The sequence below is a fragment of the Pelobates fuscus genome, chromosome 3, assembly GCF_036172605.1.
Source record: "Pelobates fuscus isolate aPelFus1 chromosome 3, aPelFus1.pri, whole genome shotgun sequence".
NCBI lineage: Eukaryota > Metazoa > Chordata > Amphibia > Anura > Pelobatidae > Pelobates > Pelobates fuscus.
The window spans coordinates 305,324,952-305,335,051 of record NC_086319.1 but is presented as its reverse complement, the minus strand read 5'-3'; positions in this window follow the sequence as shown (position 1 = coordinate 305,335,051).

Here is a 10,100-nt window from a genome sequence, read left to right as displayed (position 1 = left end):
CTGCCATTATTTTCTGTCAATTTTTAGTATGCACTGCGATGCACAGAGTACTCCTAATGAACACTTGGGAAATCATATTTTCTGAGGGTATAAATGCGATCTTCGACAACCTCTTATTTGTATTTTCAAATAAATAGGATACTTCAGCCTGCCTTGACATCTCTCTTACTTCAAAACATATTGTCGAACTTCCTTTGTTGCACAGGCCTTTGTCTTCTTTGACAACTCTTAGTAGGCACATTAGAGTTATTCGACTGATACATAGGAGGTTCCATCATGGACACCATCAGATTGCACTTATGAACCTTTTATTCTAAACATATATATGTATTTATGTTGATAGACAGACAGATGGATATGGGTAGATAGATTGATGGATATATGGACGGATGGACAGACAGATAGATATTGACAGATATCATATTGTATTTTTTAATGAACAAAAACAGAATTTTTTTACAATTTTTTTTTACACATCTTTAATAAAGTTGCTTGCTTTATGAAAATTATGTAAAATTATGTAAGCACATATGTTCCTATTATACTTGAAAATAAAAAATTAGAAACAAAGTTTGTTTATCCCACCTTTACGCATCTGCCTTTCACTTGTTAGTGAGACTGTTGTTAATACCTGTTGTTTCTCTATAAATAATATTTTTTTCTATGGAAGTCTTATTCTTCTCTCATCATAGGATATACTCATGAGTTTAAATACATGTTTATATTCATTAGTGTGAAAACACAGTGTTACTTCATACACGTGATGGGGAGATGCTCGGGTATTGACAATGCTTTACCAGTGATTTCCATTGTGAAAATGGAGATTAACTGAGATATCCCAGTCATTCCATGGTTGAAGCAGATTTCCCAAAGCAAAGCCTAGGCTATTATTGGTTTGCCATGTGACTAATTCATTTCAGAATTTAGACATAAAAGAGGTCTAATACATGGCTTGTACTTTATTGCATAAATGTTATTAATGGGGTGTGGATACAATAAACAATACTGTATATTGAGCAATATTGTCAAATTATATTGTTACATCATAGAAGGTTCACATGTAAGATGGTTTATTGTACAAACTGATTTTCTATGTGATATCAAAGCCTGTTTGCTTTCTTCCATTTTTTATTTCTGTTTACTTTGTGTCACATATTATCACAGCTGCTGCTTTTTTCTTCTAAGCAGTGGGGGCCCTAAATAACAATAAGGGGGGGACCTATTGTCCTCCCCTCGGCCCCCACCCCTGAGCGGTGGGTGGGGGCCCTAAATAACAATAAGTGGGGGAACCTAATGTCCTCCCCCCTGGCCCCACCACTGAACGATGGATGGGGGCCATAAATAAAAATTGGGGGGGGGAGGGGACCTAATGTCCTCCCTACCGGCCCCCACCCCTGCATTGTGGGTGGGGGCCATAAATAAAAATCCCCCCCAGATGACTAGGGGTCCCCAAACCCCTAGTCTCCCTCCTTCCCCCCAACAAATTACCCCTACTTACCCCCCCTCAATCTAAAAATAATGAGGGGGGACCCTTGTCTAAATACCTGTAAAAAAAAATAGATTTACCATTTGATATTGTCTTTCTTCTAAAATCTTATTTTTTCAGCCCCAAAAAAGGCCAATAAAAATAAATAATCCTTCTTCACCCATGGAGGGCTTGGCGCAGACTGAGCTCTGCAGGGCGGGGGAAGGCTTATAAAGCCTTGCACCACCCTGCAATTAGGCTCAGAGCACTCTGATTGGTGGGTTTACGACATCCAATCAGAGTGCTCGGACAGGTAAATAAAGATATTGACAGGTAAGTCTCTACATTTACGTGTCACAGCACTATGATTGGTTGGCTTGAAATCCACCAATCAGAGTGCTGTGTAATTTTACACAGTGTGGGAAAGTTCTTTGGAATTTTCCCATGCTGTGTAAAATGACACAGAGCACCCTGATTGGTTAGCTTGAAATCCAGCCAATCAGAGTGCTCCGTGTCATTTTACACAGCGTGGGAAAGTTCTTTGGAATTTTCCCACGCTGTGTAAAATGACACAGAGCACTCTGATTGGTTAGCTTGAAATCCAGTCAATCAGAGTGGTCTGTGTCATTTTACACAGCGTGGGAAAATTCTTTGGAATTTTCCCACGATGTGTAATTTGACTCATAACACTCTGATTGGTTACTTAATCCACCAATCAGAGTGCTCTGTGTCATTTTACACAGCGTGGGAAAGTTCTTTGGAATTTTCCCACGCTGTGTAATTTGACTCATAACACTCTGAGCTCAGTCTGCGTGGAGCCCTCCATGGGTGAAGAAGGATTATTATAATTTTTTTTTTTTTTTTAAAGGGCATCGATTATTCTGGATTTTAATTTGGCCTTTATTGGGGCTAAAAAAAGAAGATTGTAGATTATTTTTAAGATGAGTGGGGCAGGTAGGGGTAATTTTTTTGGGGGGTGACTAGGGGTTTGGGGACCCCTAGTCACCTGGGGGGAATTTTTATTTATTGGGGGACATTAGGTCCCCCCAATTTTCATTTATGGCTCCACCTACCGCTCAGGGGTGGGGGCTGGGGGAGAGGACAGTAGGTCCCCCCTTATTGTTATTTAGGGCCCCCACCCACCATGCAGGGATGGGGGCCAGGGGAAGGACAGTAGGTCCCCCTTATTATTATTTTGGGCCCCTACCAGCCACGCAGGGGTGGGGGCCGGAGGGGAAGACATTAAGTCCCCCCTTATTGTTATTTAGGGCCCCCACCCGCAGCGCAGGGGTGGGGGCCGGGGGGAGGCCATTAGGTACCCCCTTATTGTTATTTATGGTGCTCACTCGCCGCGCAGGGGTTGGGGCTGGGGGGGAGGACAATAGGTCCCTCCTCAAATTCTTATTTATGGCCCCCACCCACCGCGCCGGGGTGGGGGCCCGGGGGAAGACAATAGCCTCCCCTCCACATTCTTATTTAGGGCCCCCACCCATCGCACAGGGGTGGGGGCAATAGGGTTTTGTTTTTTTCCAGTGAGCAGCCACTGGCTGCTCACTGTTTAATAGACAAGCCCCCTACTCGCGTTATAGCAAGTAGGGGCTGAATTTACTAATACTAAGTAATCTTTACTTAGAATTAGTAAATGTGGCTGGAAGACCAATTTAGGTCTTTCAGCCTTTTGGTAGATAGCTCCCTAATACTGTGTGAATTAAGGAGTTATCTACTAAGCAGCTTCTTATTTTATGTTATTTTTAAGTTATTTCCCTATCCACATTTGTTTGCAGGACACTTGTCCTACTCTTACCCCCATTTTACTTCCTTTTCCAGCCCTCTAGCCCTTTCCAGGAGTTTTTTAGAGCCATTTTTGTGGCCAAAAATTCGGGTCCCCATTGACTTCAATGGGGTTCGGGGTCAAGTTCAGGGTCAAGTTCAAGCCTGAACCCGGACTTTTTTAAAAGTTTGGCCGAACTCGCTGGGCCTGAACATCCAGGTTTCCGCTCAACTCTAATGGTTAGGACACAGCCGATAAATTAATAAATTGGAAAAACAAAACTAAATAAATAAACCAGGGATCAGCCAGATCGAACTCTTAAAATTCACAAACAAATGCTCAAAAGGAAGTGAAAAAAAAAAAAATGTTGACTGAGTGTGAACTATATTTGAATGGTAAAAAATTTTTCTGTCAAAATCTGGAAATTTGATTGATTTTGACTGGAATTAGCTTCAGCAAATATAGAATTGCTGTGTCAATAATATATATATATATATATATATATATATATATATATATATATTTATTTATTTATTTATTTATTTATTTATAAACTATACATTTTATGTATATATTGTGTGAAAATCTGGTCCGAGCCAAACCTCTGCAGCAACAAAATTTGGTCGGACATTTTTTTTCTCCAGTGTGTAAATCTAATATATATATTTATTTTTTTTTACATTTTTGAACATCCTACGTATGAAACATGCACCACAAATGCAGTGTTATTTGATTGTGCGCAAATGCCCCCCCAAAAACCCTGAAATATTTACACACATTTTGGAAGAGATTAGTGTTCCAATGGCAGTATGAAAAGTGTCAAAAAGTCCCAAGCCAACATTGTCTGATCAAACAAATATACTTTTGGATGGCAGTTTGAGTGCAATGATTGTTGTTAAACCTACAGGGCCAACAAATAAAATTTTGCAGCATTTATTTTTATGTGGTTGGCAGGTTTCAAGATACGTTAAACCTTTAATTTCCTTTAATCTCCAATAGTGGCTAATAAAGGGAAAATGGGGGGCTTCTAGTTAACTGGGTTATTCACCAAAGTGAGAATTCAAAGTGAATTTCCAAGGTCAAAATAGCTAAACTGTAAAAAATCTCTAAGTCACCTAGGCTTTCAATTTGGCAACTTTGGCCTTATATTTGAAATTCACTTTGCATTGTTGACATTTTCAGTTTCGTTGAATCAGTGCCATTTATTATGGATATAAGTCTCACTTATCTCAAGACTTCCCATGGAATTCTCTAGATAAGCAAGACTTGCCTGTAAGTGCTTTCAATTGTTATAAGAGAGTTTAGGCTTTTTTGGGGGGGCTGTTATGTTCAAGCTTTTCTGTATATCTCCAATGTGTTTAATTCTAAAGGGACCTTAACACGGGTTTGAATTAGCAACAAGTATCTTTGCCAATGGCAGGATTAAAAAATAGGATACATAGCATAGATACATATTTTATATATACTTTTCAGTACACTGATTGGCACATTTTCTCGCCATCATGATTCATTCCCAAATTGTTTTTTGTTGCCGAAATTCTGCAAAGCTGTGTCACCATATGGCAATTCTTGGGCGTCCCAAAAATGTTCTATTTTCAGTAAAAAAGAATCAGTTGAATCAAATTATCTTGTAGTGCACAAGTTTAACATTGATTCTAATCTCCCATTGGTTGAAAGAACACAAATCATGACTCTCACAGTTTTCTTAAAGGTACACTATAGGTACCTAGACAACTTTATCTCATTGAGAAACTGCAATGCTAACATTGCAGTACTAAGGCTGCCTCTAGTGGATTTCTACCAACTTCCTGTAGTTTCTCGGAGTTTGAGGCAATGCATTCCTATGGGGAATGTCTAAAGTGCTCACGGCACTTGCAGTGCATGCGCATTAGGTCCCCCTATCAGATTTCTGAGAAGGAGGCGGACTGCGATCCAGCACTGAGCGACATCAGCACTGGTATCAGATACATGATTAAGGTTTTTTTATGTGCTGATGGGGGGGGGGGAGAAGGACACGAGGAGATGGGGGGACCAGCTTACACTATAGTGTTAGGAATACAATGTTGTATTCCTAACACTATGGTTTTCCTTTAAGTATAAAGCCACTAGGTACCTGAGCTGTCACAGCTAGTAGCATTACCAAAGCCATATCCATTCTAGATATTGGCCACACCGTTAAAGTCAACACTTATTACTGTATTCCTGTCCATCCATGCTGTAATTAATACTATTTACATACTATGTGGATATCTATCCTGAAAATTTAAAATAGAGGAAATAGTCACAGTAAAATATTTTGATAACATATTTCTCGTAATGCATGTAAGAAATTAGGTAATACAGCAGAAATACATCCTTAAAAATATACCATGTTGATTATGATTTGTCTCCATCTATGGGTAGATAAATAACGCATAGGTAAATATACAGAGGAGATATGCTAGCAAAATAATAATATCAAATTTGTTCCCAGACACCTATAAGTAGATCATCCAATTTAACTTTAACATATGTTCTTTCTCTCATGCCCCTATTCACACTACAATAATGGGAGATACATTAAGCCAATACAATTCTTTTTTTGTAGAAAGGTGTGAATAAATAACTTGTTAATAAAACCCGAGAGTAGTTGTGTCTTTAGATGACTTCACCTGAAGAGGCAAAAATAGTAAATCAGCAAGATTTGTGTTAGAAGTAGATTGCAGGGTGATTTTAATGTTAAAATGTTCTCAATGTTATTGTTTCTAAAACACTTTAATTATGTAGATTTTTTAAATGATCATAATAATTAATAATTTGTGTGCTGCCTTGACAAGTTCAAGAAATATGTTTTCTTTTATGTTGTTATTATTTTGGCATGTGCTTAAAAAACACTTCACTCAGACTTATGATGATTTAGATTTTTTTTTTTTTTTTTGGTAAGCTGAATACGGTATATATTTGTATAGTTTAAACACTAACTAAATAAAATCTCTAATGAAAGTAGAATATGCGGTGACACTTAAAACAGATTATGGTAAAAACAGCAGACATCAAAGATGATTCCCAAAACTGTGGGATGCCCAAAGCTGTTCGCAAAGTGAGATTGCTCCTTGATCTAGTATCACATGTGGTAGTTGCTAAAAACATTTTTATTTTTTTAATTTAAATATATTAAAGGCTTTGTAGCAAAAATCTAAGGTACCAGACTACTCCACGTTTTGTGATCTCTCGCTGTACTCCATGTAGTGCAGGAGATAATTTTGTGATATTAGAAGGGCTGTCAGAGAGAACCAGATTAACTAATGGTGAGGGTTTTCAATGAAATTGATAATCTAGAGAAATAGATTTATGAAAATGATTTTCAACTTTGATGGATGAATGGAAGTTCCCAAAGTTATGGGACATTAAATGCTCCACTGACTTGGCACAGAAGAAATCACCAACAGTTGTAGCATCTTTTTATATTAGAAACAGCATGGAAACTTTAAATCTAGTACAACATTCTATCTCTCTTGTGGCAGTTGACTCCAGAAAATGTATGAAAACAAATGTGCAGTTGATTGAGGTTGATACATAAGGTTTTTTTTTTTTTTGGTTTTTTTTTTAATTAATGTATGACTAGACTTTTTTTTCTTCTTGTAACCAGTGTTCTTATTGCACTAATGGTGAACATCCAAGCATTATTTAATGCTTTCCAAGTGGAAACATTTTACACTGGAAGTCCTCAAGCAGAGAAGTCCCCAATTCAGGAAGTCCCTCTAGTCTAGTGGCTGTGTGGTAGACAGCCACTAGAGGTGGAGTTAACCCTCAAAGGTAATTATTGCAGTTTATCAGAAACTGCAATAATTACCCCTGTAGGGTTAAGGGACATGGGACATTGCACCCAGCCCACTTCAGTGAGCTGAATTGGTCTGGGTACCCATAGTGTCCTTTTAATGTCTCCTATATAGACATATACTTCTGTCAGTGACACGTATAACAAGGAAGAACACCAAGGACTATGACAATATTGACTATTTGGACTGGTGAAAGCATTAACTGGAATTTGGTTGTACATGTACAGCATGAGTAAAGTGCTGTCACGCTGTCATGCTTTTTGTGCGACTGAGTGTAGGGATTGCTGAGTATGCTCAGTTGGTCTCCAAAGCTTCACTATGCATCAGGATGATCTCAGAAAACCATAGGTGTGACGGCAATCACTTTTAAATGCAACATTTCACATATATTCCTGGGTGTTCAATTATAAGAAATATATAACTCCATAACATCCAAAGAAAATTGGCACTCATAGGTATATTGTATTATTATTATTGGAATTTATATAGCATCATCTTATTCCACAGCGCGTTACAATATTATAAAGGGGGGAATTTAACAATAAATTAGACAATTGCTCAAACGAGCCTACAATCTAGAGGTAGTGGATTATAAAAACACAATAGTACAGGCATCAAGAAGGATAGCAACCAAACAGCAAGGTGGGAAGTAGCAGAACTGGAAGGTGAGAGTGGAGGATAGCTCATTGAGAAAGAGCAAGAGAGAGGTTTGTGAAATAAAAGTTACTCTGGAAGGTAGTAAGCTTTTCTGAAGGGATATGTTTTGAAGGACTTCTTAAATGATTGAAGACTAGAGGAGAGAGTAGGCTGGTTGTTCCAATGGAAAGTAGCCACCCGTAAGAAGTCCTGTAAGGGTGAGTTAGTAGTGGTATGAGCAGCGGACAGGAGAAGGTCACTGGTAAAGTGGAGAGACCAAGAAGATTTATTGAAGAAATATAAGAGGGGGTATATAAGTATGAAAACAAAAAATTATTGAAGAAATGTAACAGGGGGTATATAAGTGTGAAAAAGAGGATTTATTGAAGAAATGTAACAGTTTTTTGGCTATCCCATGGCTTACACTAAATTTCTTACTATTTAAGTTTCACCTTAGTCTTTTCTATATAACAGATGTACTTTAAAACATTGTATGTATAATTGCCTTTTAAATTCCATTCACACCTTCTGATGCTCATTAAAGAAACACATCTTTGTAGTGTTACAACTACAAAGATGTAGTCCTAGCACTATAGTGTCCCTCTGCGCCCCCGCCTTCCATTTCCCCCCTCCTGCACCCCCCACCCAGCAGTTAAAGGTTTAAAAACACAATTCCTGATACTAGCGAGCGCTGAATTCTCTCGGCGCTAACCTAATCTCCGCCTCCACCAACATCATCACAAGGGAGAAGAGAACCCTTAGGCATTAGGCATTCATTGAGCTGAAGTGGTCTGAGTGCCTATAATTTTTCTTCAAACTTCAATAGTGCTGTGTCCAAACAATTGTATAGGGTGAACGCAAGCACAAAATGAATTTATTTTTCGCAAGTTAGCACATATCAATCCATATGTATTGTAGGATGGCAGGATGTGAGAAAATCATCATAAATTAAGGCAGAACTAAATTAATATTCCATGACACAGATGGTTTCTTAATAAGGCATTTAAGCACAGAAAATGCTTTGGTTTGAGACTGAGCCAACTTGTGACATACGAGCACAGAAAAAGATAGAACAAATTGTACATAAAACATAATATCAACTCACTGGTTGAGCAGTTACAATTGAAAATTAAGTACAACTCTCGCTTATATGTCAGAGTAGTATCTTAGCCAGTATTATATTGATATTATATATTTTAATTAAAACAACCTTTATAGTTCACAAAATATTTTACTCATTTTTCTTTTTTAAATACAAATGTGGATATTTAATGCTCATTTTATATACTAAAGAATTATTATTTATAGGTAATCAAACCATGAAGAGGAAATTATATTTGATATGAAGAAAAAAAAAGATACAGTATACATTACATAACTAATTAGACTTGTGCACAGTAAGAATATCTGTCTTTGTTGAATCAGAAGAACAAAATAAGTGATAACAAATACATCTCTTTTTGTTCATTACATATTTAATAAATATATAATGTATAAATGGAGATTGTTTCATTGTTCCTCCTTTTTTCCCTCTATTGCTCACTCCCCACTTCATCTGAGAATAAAATCAACATTTAGTAACTGCCACCTAGCTATCCACCTTCATTTTTTCCCCATCAATCATCACTTTTTTTGGTGTCAGTGGTGGAATTCAAAATCACGACCCCGAAACCAGGAATTTCACGGAGGCTAAACTTTAGGATGCATTTTCATACACTTGTTTTTGCATTTTCAAATAGTAGAGTGCCCCGAAACTTGTGATGGGTAGATCTACTAAGCATAGAGTGACTTTCTCCTCTACAAGGCAGCACACATTAATCCATACATTTTGTAACATGATAGAAAGCAACTCTATTTAACTTTCCTCATAAAAAGAAACTGTTCCACATATACATGGGATGCTTATGAGTGGTGAGGTTAAAGTTTAGGTAGCATTTTATTGAATCTAATACTTTCTATGAAAAGCATCAGACACATTCAGCATCATCACAATGCTGTGCACAATGATACTGAATGAAATACCTAAAAGGAACACTATAAATAAATATATATTCCTAACGCTATACCTCCCTAGTCACCATTTAGATGGGCCAGTGCTGCCAGGGCTAAAAAAGGAAATTTACTTACTTTTCAGCCCTCGCTGCGCCAGTCTCCGCCATGAAGCCATGCTGCATCAATTAGACGTTCTCTAGCAGCGTATTGATAGCCGCTAGAGACTGGTTATCCTTGCAAAGAAAATATGGTTGCAGCTGTAGAACGGCAATGTTTTAGCTGCAAGTTTAAAATTGGAGGCATATGGCACCCAGACCATTTCATTGAGATGAAATGGTCTGGGTGCCTATAATGTTCCTTTAAAAAGGATGAACCTCTAATCAGTGGCGTACATACCGCGGTCGCAGGGGTCGCAGCT